At 38.3% G+C, this 14,738-nt stretch overlaps 1 protein-coding gene across 1 annotated transcript in view; it reads right to left on the reverse strand.

The window, feature by feature from the left end:
* LOC128732934 (uncharacterized) overlaps window positions 1–14,738 on the reverse strand; it is a 198,338-nt gene that overhangs the window by 41,825 nt on the left and 141,775 nt on the right. The window lies entirely within an intron of this gene.

Genomic DNA, 14,738 nt, shown 5'->3' on the forward strand with positions numbered 1-14,738 from the left:
TAAACCAAATAAATAAATTTGGTGTAAAATATAGTTAGCGTATGTTGCTGCTTCATCGTAATTGCCTATTCCCGTCCTATCGAACACAAATTATTAAAAATATCAGCATTTTTATGACACGCAATGCAAAACTAGTTATTCCCTAATATTTTAGTTTGTTGTCTATCATACGCGAGTAATCAAAGTGAGCTGAGATCTATTTAAATGCTTTTTATCATTAAAGAAGTCCTACCAGCCAAATTGCCTACGTTTTCCGTGCGACTAAGAAGAAAATGTCGACTATTCGTTTTAATTTCCGTCATTCATAAGTGAAAATAACGCACGCATTGTCGTTATTCTACAGCCAGGAAAACTTGCCTGACCTGCAGAAATTTTGCAGAATAACATTTGTCATGCCGTCCTACAATACATGCGCGTTAGCTTCGTAAACATAGTTGTGATTTGTAGTTCGGACGATGAAAAATTTGGATGGACGGATTTTAAAACGGTACGACGAATTTAAGAAATAAAGTCAGTTGCGTAATTTCAATGATATGCTTTAATAATCGTTTTTCAGTGATTTCAAAGTTCACGGATCGGAAGGTAAGTGTGTTTTAGTCAAATCAGCACAAGAACTTTTGGAGTATTCATTAATTCCATCCAACAAATGATGAAAATCAGAATGGCTTTACTTACTACGACGGGAATTAGAAATAAACCCTATATTCGAAAAATTGAAAGTCTATGCTATCAATTAGGATGTGCACCAGATAAATGTTTGAAGACAATTTTGATCCCGTTTCTATAAAAACTTCATGCAGATGGACAATACGTGTTTTGGCCGCAAAGTGCATCATCGCATTACTCCAAAAAAACACAATCGTTCTTGAATGCCCATTTGATCCCATTTGTACCTTAAAAACCACGACCCGACAAATTCTGTCTCAGTGCGCCCAATCGAAGATTTCTTCAGGATTTTGAGTTCCTGGGTGTACAAAAATAACTGGAGAGCCACGAATTACAAACATATGGTGCAATGGTGCATATGGTGTATATTGCAAACAATGATTGGTAGAATCAAGAGATGTATTCGCAAAGTGGACATTACGGTCATACAACACTCCTGTACCTGTTACGACATCAAACGGAAGCTTCGTTGAATAGCCGATTACGGACCGCTTTCAAATGTACACTAATTTTAATTTCAATAATAGATAATGTATTTTTAATTTCGGTAAATCAGATTTTCTTCATGTATCTTTGTCTTTTTTTGACAGCTTGAGAAATAAACTTCAAAATTTTAGTTGCCACCCGTTAATAGACACGACGCAAGGAAGACATCGTAACAGCTGGTTTAATGCCGAATGCCAGAGAGTGCAAAACAAAGCCTTAGGTATAACCGTATTTAAGATATTACCCTTCCTTATCGACAGACTTCGCAGCCGGTTATTAGAGTACAGGACAATTACGGGACTAGTGATTCTATTGCCTCTAGCAGCACCGCCCAGGCGATATTCGAACATACATCGTTCGTTGAAGCTAATTGAGCGGAGATACCAAAGTGACAGATAAGAAGAGCCTGGCCAGTAGTCGCATGCTCATTGCGGTTACACATCAAAACAGAGAAAGTAGGAAAAAAGAACCCACCGTCTAAAAAACTACGAGGCGATTCGCCAGTAACGACACACGGAGCTTTTACAAGACGGTGAGTTGCAGGAATTTGGCCATGCCTGTCATGTGCAATGATAGTGCTGGCAGCCTGCTTTCTGATAAAACGATGCTAGCAGCGAGGTTGAAGGAGCACTTCCAGACGCTGTTCAATTGAGATAATCAGCAGTAACAGGATAAGAATTGTGAGCGATGGCGAAGCTGTGGAGGCACTAACACAGGAGGAGGTTAAGAAGGCAATCAGTGAGCTGAAAAACTGTAAGGCTGCCGGCAAGGACGGTATCCCGGCTGAACTTCTAATAGCAGGGAATGAGCGGCCGTACGAAGCAATACACCAGATCAGAAAACAAATGCCGGAGGAGTGGTTGGATGGCCTCATTTTCTCTAGTTGTAAAAAAGAAAATCGATTCGAGTGTAAAAACTATCGAGCCATTACATTGCTCGACTCTGCCTATAAGGTGCTCTCCCGTATCCAAACTATTTCAGACGAAGTGAGCTGTGGCAGATAATGCTAGGCAGTTGTGTCCTCGGTATAGACATCGTGCGGCCCAAATTAGATCACCTCATTAGACGCGGGTCGGAATGACTTCTGACATTAATAAAATTAACCTATAGTTCCCGTCCATCACGCATCGAATCAGTCCGCGGGCCGCCAGGATCATACTCAAGAGCTGCGAGGTTAAGACCTCGTGACGTTAGATGGACTGAAGAATGGTAAATGGCTGAATAATGCGCTCCAGAACCACCTAGAGGTTCCACAGCCTCTTATTCAGCAACTCCTATCTCGACCTGCTCGTGGTACCATCCGGGATACGTTCCTTAGTGGAAATCGGATAACCGGTGGAAACTAGGGTCGTATGCGGACAGCGAAGGGGGCACTCAAGCGAAGGTTGAAGTGTAAACTCTCCGCCTGCAGGACGATTCTCTTGACTCCCAGGAACCAAAGCAGAGGGTCCAAAGCCCCTAAAGAAGATGGTTGTAATAGCTGTTATCCATGGCTATTATGTAAAAATTTGAATGGATAAACCCCTAATCCAAGGTGTGACGCGACCCGTGTCGAGGGATGAATGGTGGAGGGGGTTCTATAAATTCTCTAGCCGCAACGGAGCCTGTGGAGTACCAGGGCGCCCTCCACAGCAATTTGCCCTTGCTGCATCAAGCCTGATGTAGTGGACGATTTCTTACCGTGCAAGCTCTCTCTGCCGAAAAACAAAGAAACGAGTGAGGTGGAGAGGAGAGTAGGAGAGGAGCAGGACTTGAACGATGCGCTTGCAGAGGTTCAGTCCTGATCCTCGTCTATCCTCAACACGCCGACTCGTTGTGAGTCGACAAACGAAGATGTGGCTCCAACTCTCTACTCACGGGTCGAGATTCACTCTGCCTGATCTCTGACTGTGTGCTGGAGGGTGGGCTGAAACAAAAGGAGAGCCGAACAGTTATGGCCAGTAGGATGGCTGTACAATCCGTCTAACAATCTATAAAAAGAATATATAACGTCGAGTATCCACCCCTAGGTTACTCAAAAGTTACCGAGTCTCAGTAAGAGAGATCTCAGCAAGCTTACCGGTCTTGTGACAGGACATTATCCGAGTAAATATCTTCGGAATGTCAGTTTCGTACAAGATGATATTTAACCTCGGAACACTTGCTCTGCTATTGTCGAGCACAAATAGTACGCAGTCTGCAGTATCCCAAAAAGGGGAGATCTGGTCGGCGTCGCCGATCAGGATACTAGGTTTATAAACCTAGTCATCCCTGATTGGCACATGTCTCGCTCCAGCTACCAGCCTGTCACTTCCTCAATAAGTGATAGGTAAGCTTAAAGCGTACAGTAAAATAATGAAACGGGGCATACCACAATAGTTCAAAATAATGGACGCAGTGGTAAGAGTACCCAACAGAGGAGAGAGATGGACTGAAACAAGCACTCTCTAACCTGCTCTTCAACATTGTCTTGGAAGGTGCAATATGAAGAGCAAACGTGTAAAGGAACGGGACTATTATCACTATTTTGCGCATGACGTCGATATCATCAGAAAAAGCCTTTAGGCCAAAACGAGTGGGAATTGCCATTAACACCACCAAAATGAAATACATGATTGCTGGCAGGGAACGTGGGAGTCCAAATGGTGTTCATGCCAAGGTAAAACTGGATGGGGAACGATATGAAGTAGTTGAGGAGTTCATGTTACCTTGTTCAACAGGCTTTGTCTTAGGATGGCAAGCCACTTAAGTAAGCAAGTACATATGTACCTTGGTACGTTCGTGACATGTGACGACGATGTAAGCCGCGAAGTAGACTCCGTACTCGAAGGATGTGCGCTGGCGAGGACGATGCACGGTCAGCTGGGTTTCAAGGAGATTGCGGAGCTGACAGTACTGGAAGACCCTAATTCGTTCGGCGTTTCCACTAAAGTAAAGTAAGTAAGTAATTTGAGAACGGATGGGCTTAAGAAAAAAGCTTATTTAAGAAAATTTGTTTAAAAACGATGCGTTGTATTATATTTACAAATGTAAAAGATACTTTTGAAAAATTTGTCACATTTTAAAGATTTAAAAAATCAGAGAGTGCATATATAGCTCATCAATTAGGGCATAATTAAGGTTATCTTTAAAAAACAATACAAGGTATACAGCCCTAAGGGTTGTACGAAAGGCTGACGTAGGATTATATCAGATCACAAGTCCTACAACCAATGAGACATAGAGATTTCTTTTAAAAATCACTTGTGTGCATCATAAAGGTTGAAATGGTAATGAATGACCAGCCCACAGATTATTGTATTGAATAAGATTATGCGTAGTTTGACATGTATCAATTATCTTTCTTTAACTCGCTTGTGGCCTTTAAAAGGGCCATTGGTTACAAATAACATTAAAGCCAAAGCAGGCTCATCGCAAATATAACGTGCCATTCGAATGACTTTCTCTTTTGACATGAATGGCAACAGGCACGTAAGTTAGCGGCGTCGATTCACTGTCTCTTGCTCCGAGAAGGTTTTACTAGTCTACATTCACAGCTTACCGCTTATTACATAGCAGAAAATATGTTGTTTTATTTATATGAGAGTTCTTTTCCTACTACCACAGGGGTGAGGGATCTCAAACCATCATAAAATAAATTCTTGCCTCCAAAAACCCCCATTTGCCAAATTTGGTTCCTTTTGCTTGATTAGTTCCCGAGTTATGAGGAATTTTGTATTCCATTTGCATGGAAGCCCCCCGTTCGAAAGAGGGAGGGGTCTTAATTCATCATTGAAAACATTCTTACCTTCTGAAACCTCCACATGCCAAATTTAGTTCCATTTACTTGATTAGATCTAGAGTTATGAGAAAATTTGTAGTTCATTTGTATGAGAGCTCCTCCTCTTAGAAAGGGAACGGGTCTCAGCTCAGTACACCATAGAAAAAAGTCCTGCCTTTTAAAACCCCCACATGCCAAATTTGGTTCCATTTGCTTGATTAGTTCTCAAGTTTTGAGGAAATTTGTGTTTCACTTGTATAGGAGCCTCGTCTCTAATGCCCTTCATAAAATTGCTCTCTCACCCCTCTATAAAATTGCTGGTCATTTTATCTATCCGACGACACATAAATTTAGTATACATTCAGTTTTGTTTAGTAGTTTAATAGTTATTACCATTTGAAATCTTTCATTCAAATGTTACACTTCTTTTTTCGTTTTCACAAAGTGCTACCCAGTTCCAGTATAGTAAATATAGACGTAGTCCTAGGTCAAAATTAGGCAAATCGCAGGGTACATGCTTTGAGAAAATATATATTTTATCATGATTTTCTAGAATTTTTCCCTGAAAATACACTTAACTTACAACAACTTTTGCTTTGACATCATTTTGATCAAATAAAAAGCAAAGCCTTGGGCTTAAACGCCTTTTTAAGACTTAACCCATTAAGGTGACATGAACGACTAAAAATTTTGAAAAAACCATTAATTTTTAATTTCAGATTTTGATTCTGTAGTTTTTTCCGCTTAAGAGGGGACCTTACTCTGGAAGAACGAAAAATAATAGATTTTCATAAAAAAAATTTCAGATGCTAGAACTATAGTTAAGTATTGGGGTATTTTGGTCATTGGTTATGGTATATTTGAAGATATATTTTGTATTTTTTGGATACAAAAATAGTGATTATTATGCTGGTGGCAGGTAGGCGCGTGAATGCCCTCTAGAAAATAGTTCCTTGCTGAGTTTTTCTCAGGCTGTATTTCGTTTACAAACCTCAAAAGTTATATAAGTCTTTGCCAAGCTACTACCAACAAAACAAAAAAAGTTTGTTTCAATACGTTGTGTAGTTTCTGAGAAAAAGGTACCGTCATCCGGGGATACTTGCAACACGGGGGTTACTTGCAACACTTTGGCGCATCGCACTTTTGACAGCTCTAACGCATTTGTTTGTTAACATAACCATATGTACCCAATGCCATTTTAAAGAAGGGACGTTTACCTATTGTTTAGTTAAGTTTAATCCATTACATCATTGTTTTGCTTGTTTCTATATGATTGGAAAGTAATACCACTTTCAGAGTAGGAAAAATGGATGTGCAAAGTTGCGTCAGTTCATTGACATGGAATTATTTTTTATTGTTTGGTTCCTGTACACAAAAAGTGCATCATATTAGCTAACAAATAGCAACTTTGAGCTTTGTTTATATTTTGAACTTGGAGAAGAAACGATGAATTCGTGTTGTTACTTCCAATATGGCGCGGCTAGCAGCACTTCTAAAAATGAAAATTATCGTAATAGACAGTATATACAAAGTAAGTTTGCATCTGTACGATGTTATTTCGTCTACCACCATCTCCAGAAAAATTAAAATTGTGAAAAATTTCACGTGCCTTGAAACGGCAATTTGGAGTTCGCCGACATGCTGCATTTTCACCGAATATCTTTAAAAAAGCGATAGACGAAATTGGGAAACAAAAAACGCCTCTAGTATCTCTTGTTTTACTACAAATACATTCAAAATATTTCAAAATAGTCATTCGCGGTTTGAAATCAGATATAAAATCATAAGAAACGCAAAATCAGAAAAGTGTTGCAAGTAACCCCGTTTACTGGGTAACTTGCAACACCCCTATTTTCGGATCATTCTACAGATTCATTTAGTTTATATTTTTTCTCATAATCATAAATCAAAAGTACTCACCACTATACAAGTTTTGGCTACTTACACTTGGACCTAAACGGTACACTTCGAAAGTTATACTAAGTCTAAGTTCAAAAGTGTTGCAAGTATCCCCGGATGACGGTACATAAATTTTGAAAGTCATGGTTTTCCAGGAGCGGCGTTTTATTTCGCCGAAGTTGTTCCACGCCGCACTGGAATGCTTATGTGTATGATCGTTTTTTGGCCACTTAAATCTTTTTTTCCAATCTTTCTTTATTTCTTAGGGTTCAAATTAACCCTTAAATGCGCACGCTGAAAAAATTCATTACAAAGAAAACTTTCTTTAAAGGCGTTAAACATAATTTACTCTGGGGATGTTTTTCACTATGTTGTTTCAAAGCAACATTGCGCATTTAAGGGTTAATATCTTAAATCTAGCCTTCTCCAGAATCGAGTGAAGGTGCGTTGCGTTTTCGCAACGCTGTGAGGAAATGGGTTAACTCTTCTTTATCGACAGAGTTCACAGCCGGCTATTAAAGTACAGGACAATTACGGGGCTAGTGCAACAATCCTATTGACTTTATCTAGCAGCGCCGTCTAGCTGAGATTCGAACATCCGACGACTGGCTTGTTAGACCAACTCTGTACCACGAAACCAACTAAGCGGTTGATCAAATAAAAGTAGTTTTCAAGATATGATTTTTAGAAAACAAATCTCATTTCTAGTTGGTCTTTTCTAGACGTCCCTTTCAATATGTGATACAAACGATTAATATCCGTTTTTAGTTAATAATAGGTTATCGAACATTACGGTTAAATAAGGTTAAATTGTGCAAATCGTACCAATGAAGACAAAATGTTTATACATGTAATAGCGAAAATATACGGTTTGAAAGTTCCGTTTGTCTAACATAACATCGATTTACGTGCTGGAAGTTTTCAACAAATTTACCAAAAGTTTGCGAAGCAGGAAAAATCAACATAAGTCAGCGGAACAGTTTGTTCAAAAGACTAACTCAACCAACGCGGCGAAAAAAGCAATCACCATCCCTGAAGCACTTTGCAAACAGAGAAAACGTTACGCATTATATTCCCACGCTGAAGATAAATTTGGTGACCGCTATGCTTTTGTTTGCGTTGCTGGGAAAATGCACTCCTGAAATATGCTTCAAAATTGTTGCACTTATTTAAATAGGTATTTCGTCGTTCCTTTTCGTATTTTGCACCAGTGAAATACTTAAGACCAGCTAACAATTTTAAACTTTGACTCTGTAGAATAAAAGCAGCAAATTAGAACTTTTTTATTTGACTGTTACCCACTTACTAAGTTCGTAGTTCGTAGAGTGCAGAACAAATAGCAGAACAACTGACTCCATTTTGCAAGCACCGCCTAGTCGAGATTCGAACATACGACGACTGATTTGTTACACTAGTATACAGTGTGATACATATACATGTTCATTCGAACAAAAATCATTTTATGCTTGCAGCGGCATATACAATTAATACAATCAAACTAAGACCATGTGTGTGTGTGGCATCATGACTTAAGTTTTACTTGACATAATTTCATTTTCGTATTGTGTCTTGTTCGGTGTGCACGTACCAGAGTTGGAGTTACGGTCGTTGATAATAAATAAATTGTTGAACGGTGCTACATCTGCCGCATCTATTTTTCGTGACCTCAATCATCACGGCATAAAAAGAGGATTTGTATACTATACACTAAAAAGATTTGTTGGGACGGGATCTGTTGAAAACTGTAAAAAAAAAACCGGAAGAAAACCAAGTGTTAGAACTGCAGAGGTCAAAAAGTTTGTTCGAGAACGAATTCGTCGCATTTGCGACCGGTCCGCACGGAAAATAGCAGTTAAGCTGAATATCAAAAGGAAAACTCTTCGTCAAATTTTAAAAATGGATCTGCATATACAACCATGCAAAAAACGTAAAATGCATGTATTAACGGAAGCAACAAAACAAAAACGGCAGGAAAGATGCAAACTGCTGCTCCGTCGTCACGGTGATTCCGAGGTGATCTTTTCTGATGAGAAATTGTTTGTTCTTCAAATCCCGCATTGTGCTCAAAATGATCGGTTGTGGTCGGTTTCGATCATCGACGTTCCAGAGCACAAACGGAATGTACCACGATACCAAAATTCATCAGCGGTCATGGTATGGGGAGACATTTCAAAGAAAGGGAAAATTCCCCCTGTATTTATTGACAAGGATATGAAAGCTAATGCAAAATACTATCTGGATTTGCTTTTATATTTCTAGTTTTTCACAATCTATTTTTTAGTCGAAAAGTTAGGGTGAGAAGAGACTCCTATCGCAGACCACTCATATTCACAAATGAATCCGTCGACTCTCAATACGAACAAAATTAAAAATGAAAAAACTCAAATACGTCAATTATATAGAGACATAGGAGAAAAATTCATTTTTGATTACCAAAAAATTTCATTTCAGGTTCAATTTAATCCACTTTAACGATGTTTATTCAACCAACTTTATTATTCAGAGTCACAATTCATAGCAGTTGATTACCAAAGAACAGCTTTTAAACTCACAATACCTTATTTAGGGTGAAATCACACTTTGCTTTATCTGGACAATAGTTTCTAAAAAAGTTAAGTCTAATTTAATTTGGCTGCTCCCGCTGCGGGGAGTTTATAAGTTAAGTATGACTACAAATCTTGATGTCGAGGAAAGATGCAAAATGTGTTTCTACTTCCAAAAAGATTTGTTTTTCAAGTTTCTAGTCCTTTTTGCTCGAAGCGTAAAGGAGACCCGTCGGATAAATTACCATTATTACGAGCATTTCCGAGGATGCAAAAGGACCGCGATAGTACTTGTGTATCTTGCTAGAATTTGCTTGTGGTGAGATTAGTATGCGTAGGCACCGGATACGAGTAGAATCATTTGTTTTATACCATTTCTTTTTTTCACGAGAAAAATTATGTCACTAAATTTTTATTAGTCCTGCTGTGTTCGGCGTCGTTGGCAATCCAGATTGAAGCGAATAATCTCGTATTCAAATCAGCATTCTAGAGAAAATGACAGTGCCGGGGTATTTGCACAAGATAAAAATGGTTCTATTTCGGAAATGACAATGACCCACTCAAATGCCTTTGTTGAAAAGTGGGTGTAACAAACAGCAGCAGAGAACTGTATGAGGAAAAATAAATAGCCAAAGTATATGTATACGTAAATAGGATTCTTGTGTTCAACGTTAGGCAATCACTAGAAATCAAACGTGGAAAGGGACAAAACCTTCCAGATATCATGATTAGAAGAATGCTTTCTAGTCGGTGGAGCAGAAAAACATAACCTTTCTATGCTTTCATGGTGGAATGTGCCAAATTCTCTATGGCCCAAATCTGTCTTTGCTGTCCAGGGGAAATGTAGTGGGTGACGGTGCGAAAAAAGGTTTGGCAATGTATACACAGGATCATGTAAGGAATTTGTTCTTTTTGGCTTTGGTTTGTTGAGTATGTATTAATTCATGTGAATTGTCAATTATGTAGGATATGCATATGATGATAGCACATTGTCTATAACGAAAGTACGTATACTTTAAAAAATGTTTCCTAATTTCGTATTTAATGTCTTCTTCCGCGTGAAGTGACCGAGAAAAGGTTCAAATGTACAAATAATCAGCCTTTTTGGATTGTTCATTTTAAGTCAAAAATTTAAAATCCCATGTTAAAGCCTCGTTATTGTTAAATCCTCTCCCCTTATGTTGAAGAAAGCGATTATATATGATGAAATTTTTCGTACTATGTGGGCGCTTGTTAACCTAATCGTATGAATGTGGAACAATGATCAAATATTGAAACTCTCTGTAGAAAACAGCAACTTCGAAACGAGATGATTTATCACACGTGATAACGAATTGCTGGTAAGAAGCAAATCAAATTTTCAGTCTGTGAATGCAGGGTAGATTATCATATAATAGTACCACGACTAAAATATACAAGGCTTGTTACTCCGCGACCAGCTATTTTTTGTGACGTTGGTAAGTTCGATGAAATAAACAAACAGTTTTTTCCCGATTCATCTCCAAGTGATTGTTTCCACCGTCGAAAACTTTCTTACTATGTTTCCTTAACCCTAGAGCGGTCGCGTTAAAAAAAGTTACGTAAGCGGTCGCGTCGTGTACTGAGTACACGGCGAATAATTCTGCCTATATCGCAGGACTGGCATGAGATAGAGGGTTGCGGTTTTCGACAAAGTTGTTTATCTATTTAAGACGCATCTGGAAACGAACAATAAAGTTTGAGAACTGATTCGCTAGATGGCGCAAATGGCGACCAAAATAAATGATTCTAGAATCTCGATACTGAAATCTCTAATATCTCGGGACTGAGAAGAGATAGAAGGTTGCTGTCTTTGGCAAAGTTATTTATCTGAACGAGATCAATCTGACAGCGAACAACAAAATTCGAAACTGATACGATAGATGGCACTTATAGTGAGCATATTGATTTTTTTTTTAATATCGCAGAGTCGTGACGAGATAGAATGTTACTGTGTTCTACAAAGTTATTTGTTCGAACTAGACACATTTGGTAATGCATAACAAAGTTTGAAACTGTCTCACTAGGTGGCGCACGTGGTCAAATTATAATCTTATGATGATATCTCATGACCATGATACGATAGACGGTTGCGGTTTTTGACAAAGTTGTGTGTCTAGACAAGACGAATTTGAAAATGATCGGTTAAATTCGGAACTGTCCCGTTAGATGTCGCAGTTGGTAAAATCATATTTCTTTTTGCGATATCTCAGCTTACGTCGAATAAACGGTAAAATGGCTTATTTGGTCTGGAAAAGAACACCAAAATGTTTGCAAATATTATTCTCTTGGCGATTTTCCCATAACAGAGTTTGTGAATCATCGACTTATTCCGGCTAACGCAATATCCTTTCGATGTGATTCACCTGGTTGAAAGTGAATCGTTTCGATTCAAATACAATGATATTGATTCAGATGATATAGCAAGATCGATATTCTTTTTTAGGCAGTCGTTTCGCTATAAGTGAAGAAGAAAACCTTTAACGTAGCCTCAAATGTATTATGCGATGTTAGCAAATTTGCAATACCTTCCACACATCAGGTACAACCACACAAAGTACCGGTAGCTTGGAGGCAAATGGAATTTGAAAGCCTTTTTGTTTATCTTTGTACTCTGATGCTAAAATATTCAATCGATTTATTTTATAAACAATGGAACACACTAATGCTTGGAAGTGGTATACTTTTATCACGCAAAAATAGCAGGATAACACTGGATAACTAGGATAACATATATTGCAACCGCAAACAACTGAGATTATATAAATTAGAAACAGATGCTTTAGCGCTTCAATCGTTTTGCGTTTCCAAAATACGAAGTCTTTGGGAATTTAAATTGCTCAATAGTTTCATCTCGCAGACTTTGGTGATTAAGCCTCTATTTTCGGTTGCTAAAGCAACAACAGTATTTGGTAAATGAAAATTCTATTGATTGCAACAAACATCCTTATTATATATTCCGACGGATCGATTTGCCGATCGAAAGTGGAAGATGTTCTCTATTCTGCCAGAAAAATCGAATGGCCTCAACTCGAAATAGGTCAAACAAAGTTAGGATACGTCGAAATGAGAGTGAACATAATGATTATGATGATTCTTTCCGAAATAATAAGACATTCGATTCAAAAAATGTTATAGATTGAAATATCAATCGATGAGCTAACAAACCTCACCCCAAATTTTAATTCCCAAAATTGAATCTGGATTGACCACCACTATCGTTTTTTCGATTTTTTAGAAAATATCGTTTTTCATGTTTAAATATCTCTACTGGTAATTAATTCACAGTAATTCTATGAAAAAAGTACTATTGATAAGAGACACTATACTTTCCACTGGAGAATCACGTGTAGATAAAGCGACGACATACACTCTTAAATGATTCTGTCCGTAAATAGGTCGGATTTAGCTAAAGCTAGGTTGAAACTACTCAAAATGCCCTTAAAGTGTACAACTCAAATTTTGGGTAGAAAATTCAACCAATCTTGGCTACTTGCTACCGATAATTGAATTATTCTCTGTGACAAATAACGCACTTTCAAGTTCCTACTACCAATTTTTTGCTTGAAAAAATACTCAAAATCTGAGTTTGTACACTTTAAGGGCATTTTGAGTAGTTTTAACCAAGTTTTAGCTAAATTCAACCAATTTACGGGTAAACTCATTTAAGAGTGTACATCCTTAGTAGCTAACACCACTCTCGGCTCAGATATACATTTATCACTTGATTTAAGCATTTAAGATATTAATGCAACTAATTTGAAGGTGTTTTAAGGAGATCTGAAATTAAATCTGAGATCCACGTGTGATGCGGTCGTCAAACTCCTAAACTCGTAAGTCGTCCCAACAAGACGTATCGAATCCATAAGACTAGGCACGAAGCGCCGAAGTAAATCCCGTTTAGCAACCGTCTAGTACACTGGACTGGAAGTTCTTAATTAAGTGAATATGAAGTGAATATTAGTAAAATGAGAGGGCAACTTAGGTAGGCATAGACTAACTTACTAGAAATGTCAGAACAATGAGGTTTTGTCAGCATCTGGGTGTACAGTTTCCGGGTCCGTGACTTTCCCACCGTATTTTGCCATTCGTCACGATTTTAAACCTTCTGAACTTTGTACGTATGCATTCCTTCCCGGTGCTTGGCTCTCTGAACGAAAGACTTGGACAGATTCAACTTTTTGGCCCACATTACTGACTGAATCATTGGGATTCCGCTTAAACGCTTTCACGACATGCTTGTGATCCTAATCACTAATAGAACATCCATCTGACCGTATTTCTCCGCTCGATGCTCAGAGTTTCGTAGTAACGCTTAATCTCACGACTCGCCGTTTACTGCACGATTCCGACTTGTTTTCCGATGTCCCGATGAGAGAGTTGAGCATTTTCCAGGTGCTTGTGCAAAATCGTTGCTTTTCGGGTGACGCCATTTTTTTCCAAGTTTCGACAAATTGACAGCCAACCCAATTTTCAAGAGAAAATAACCAATGGCTAATTTTCTACAGCGTTTTTTCCACAATGCAATTTGATGTGGGACACCCTTTAGTCTATTAAATGTATCTTATGCTGGGTGCGCGATATTAGGCATACAGACATTGGGCATTAAGGACGTTAGATAGAATGGACAATAGGCATAATTTTTTATTTGTTATTTAATGTTTACATTCATCGACTGAAGTTTTTGGAGCGTCTTAGTAGAATACGAAACCTGGAAATTAAAACTCGTTCGAAAGTTCGAAAACAGACACTGAGGAAGCCTGCAAGTCGTAGGCGAAATACGTATCTGTCAAGAATAAAATATACATAGTAGAATTAAATTGGATAAGTTTTCCTTTTATTTAATTTCCAGGCACGTTCATCGGACAAACGGTCTACATGAACACTTACGAACTAAGAGATACCCGAGCAGGAGCGAAGAGCAAAATAATATAAAAACAATATCAAACTGAAGTATAATGCTATACACTCAAGCAGGCTTGGCATACACTTTTCGCTTCGATTTTGCTCTTTTGCTTACTACACCTCAGTGAAGCAGAATTTGAAAAAGTGGTGTATGGGACATTTGTAGAGCTAGTAACTACCTATAATATTGCTGAAGAAAGTAAAGCTTTATCTTTAATATTTACGCCGCTGTAGGCCTGCAATACCGTTGGTAGCGAAAAGAGTGCTTTTTTTGCTACCAAGAGGGTAGCAGCCTTATAGCGCCGTAAATACTAAAGATAAAGCTTTACTTTCTTCAGCAATATCATAGATAATTACTAGCTCTACAAATGCCCCATACATCACTTTTTAAAATTCTGTTTCACTGAGGTACAGTAATCAAAAGAGCAGAATCGAAGCGAAAAGTGTATGCCAAGCCTGCGACTCAAGTCGCTTTTTACGCG

The sequence above is a fragment of the Sabethes cyaneus genome, chromosome 1, assembly GCF_943734655.1.
Source record: "Sabethes cyaneus chromosome 1, idSabCyanKW18_F2, whole genome shotgun sequence".
NCBI lineage: Eukaryota > Metazoa > Arthropoda > Insecta > Diptera > Culicidae > Sabethes > Sabethes cyaneus.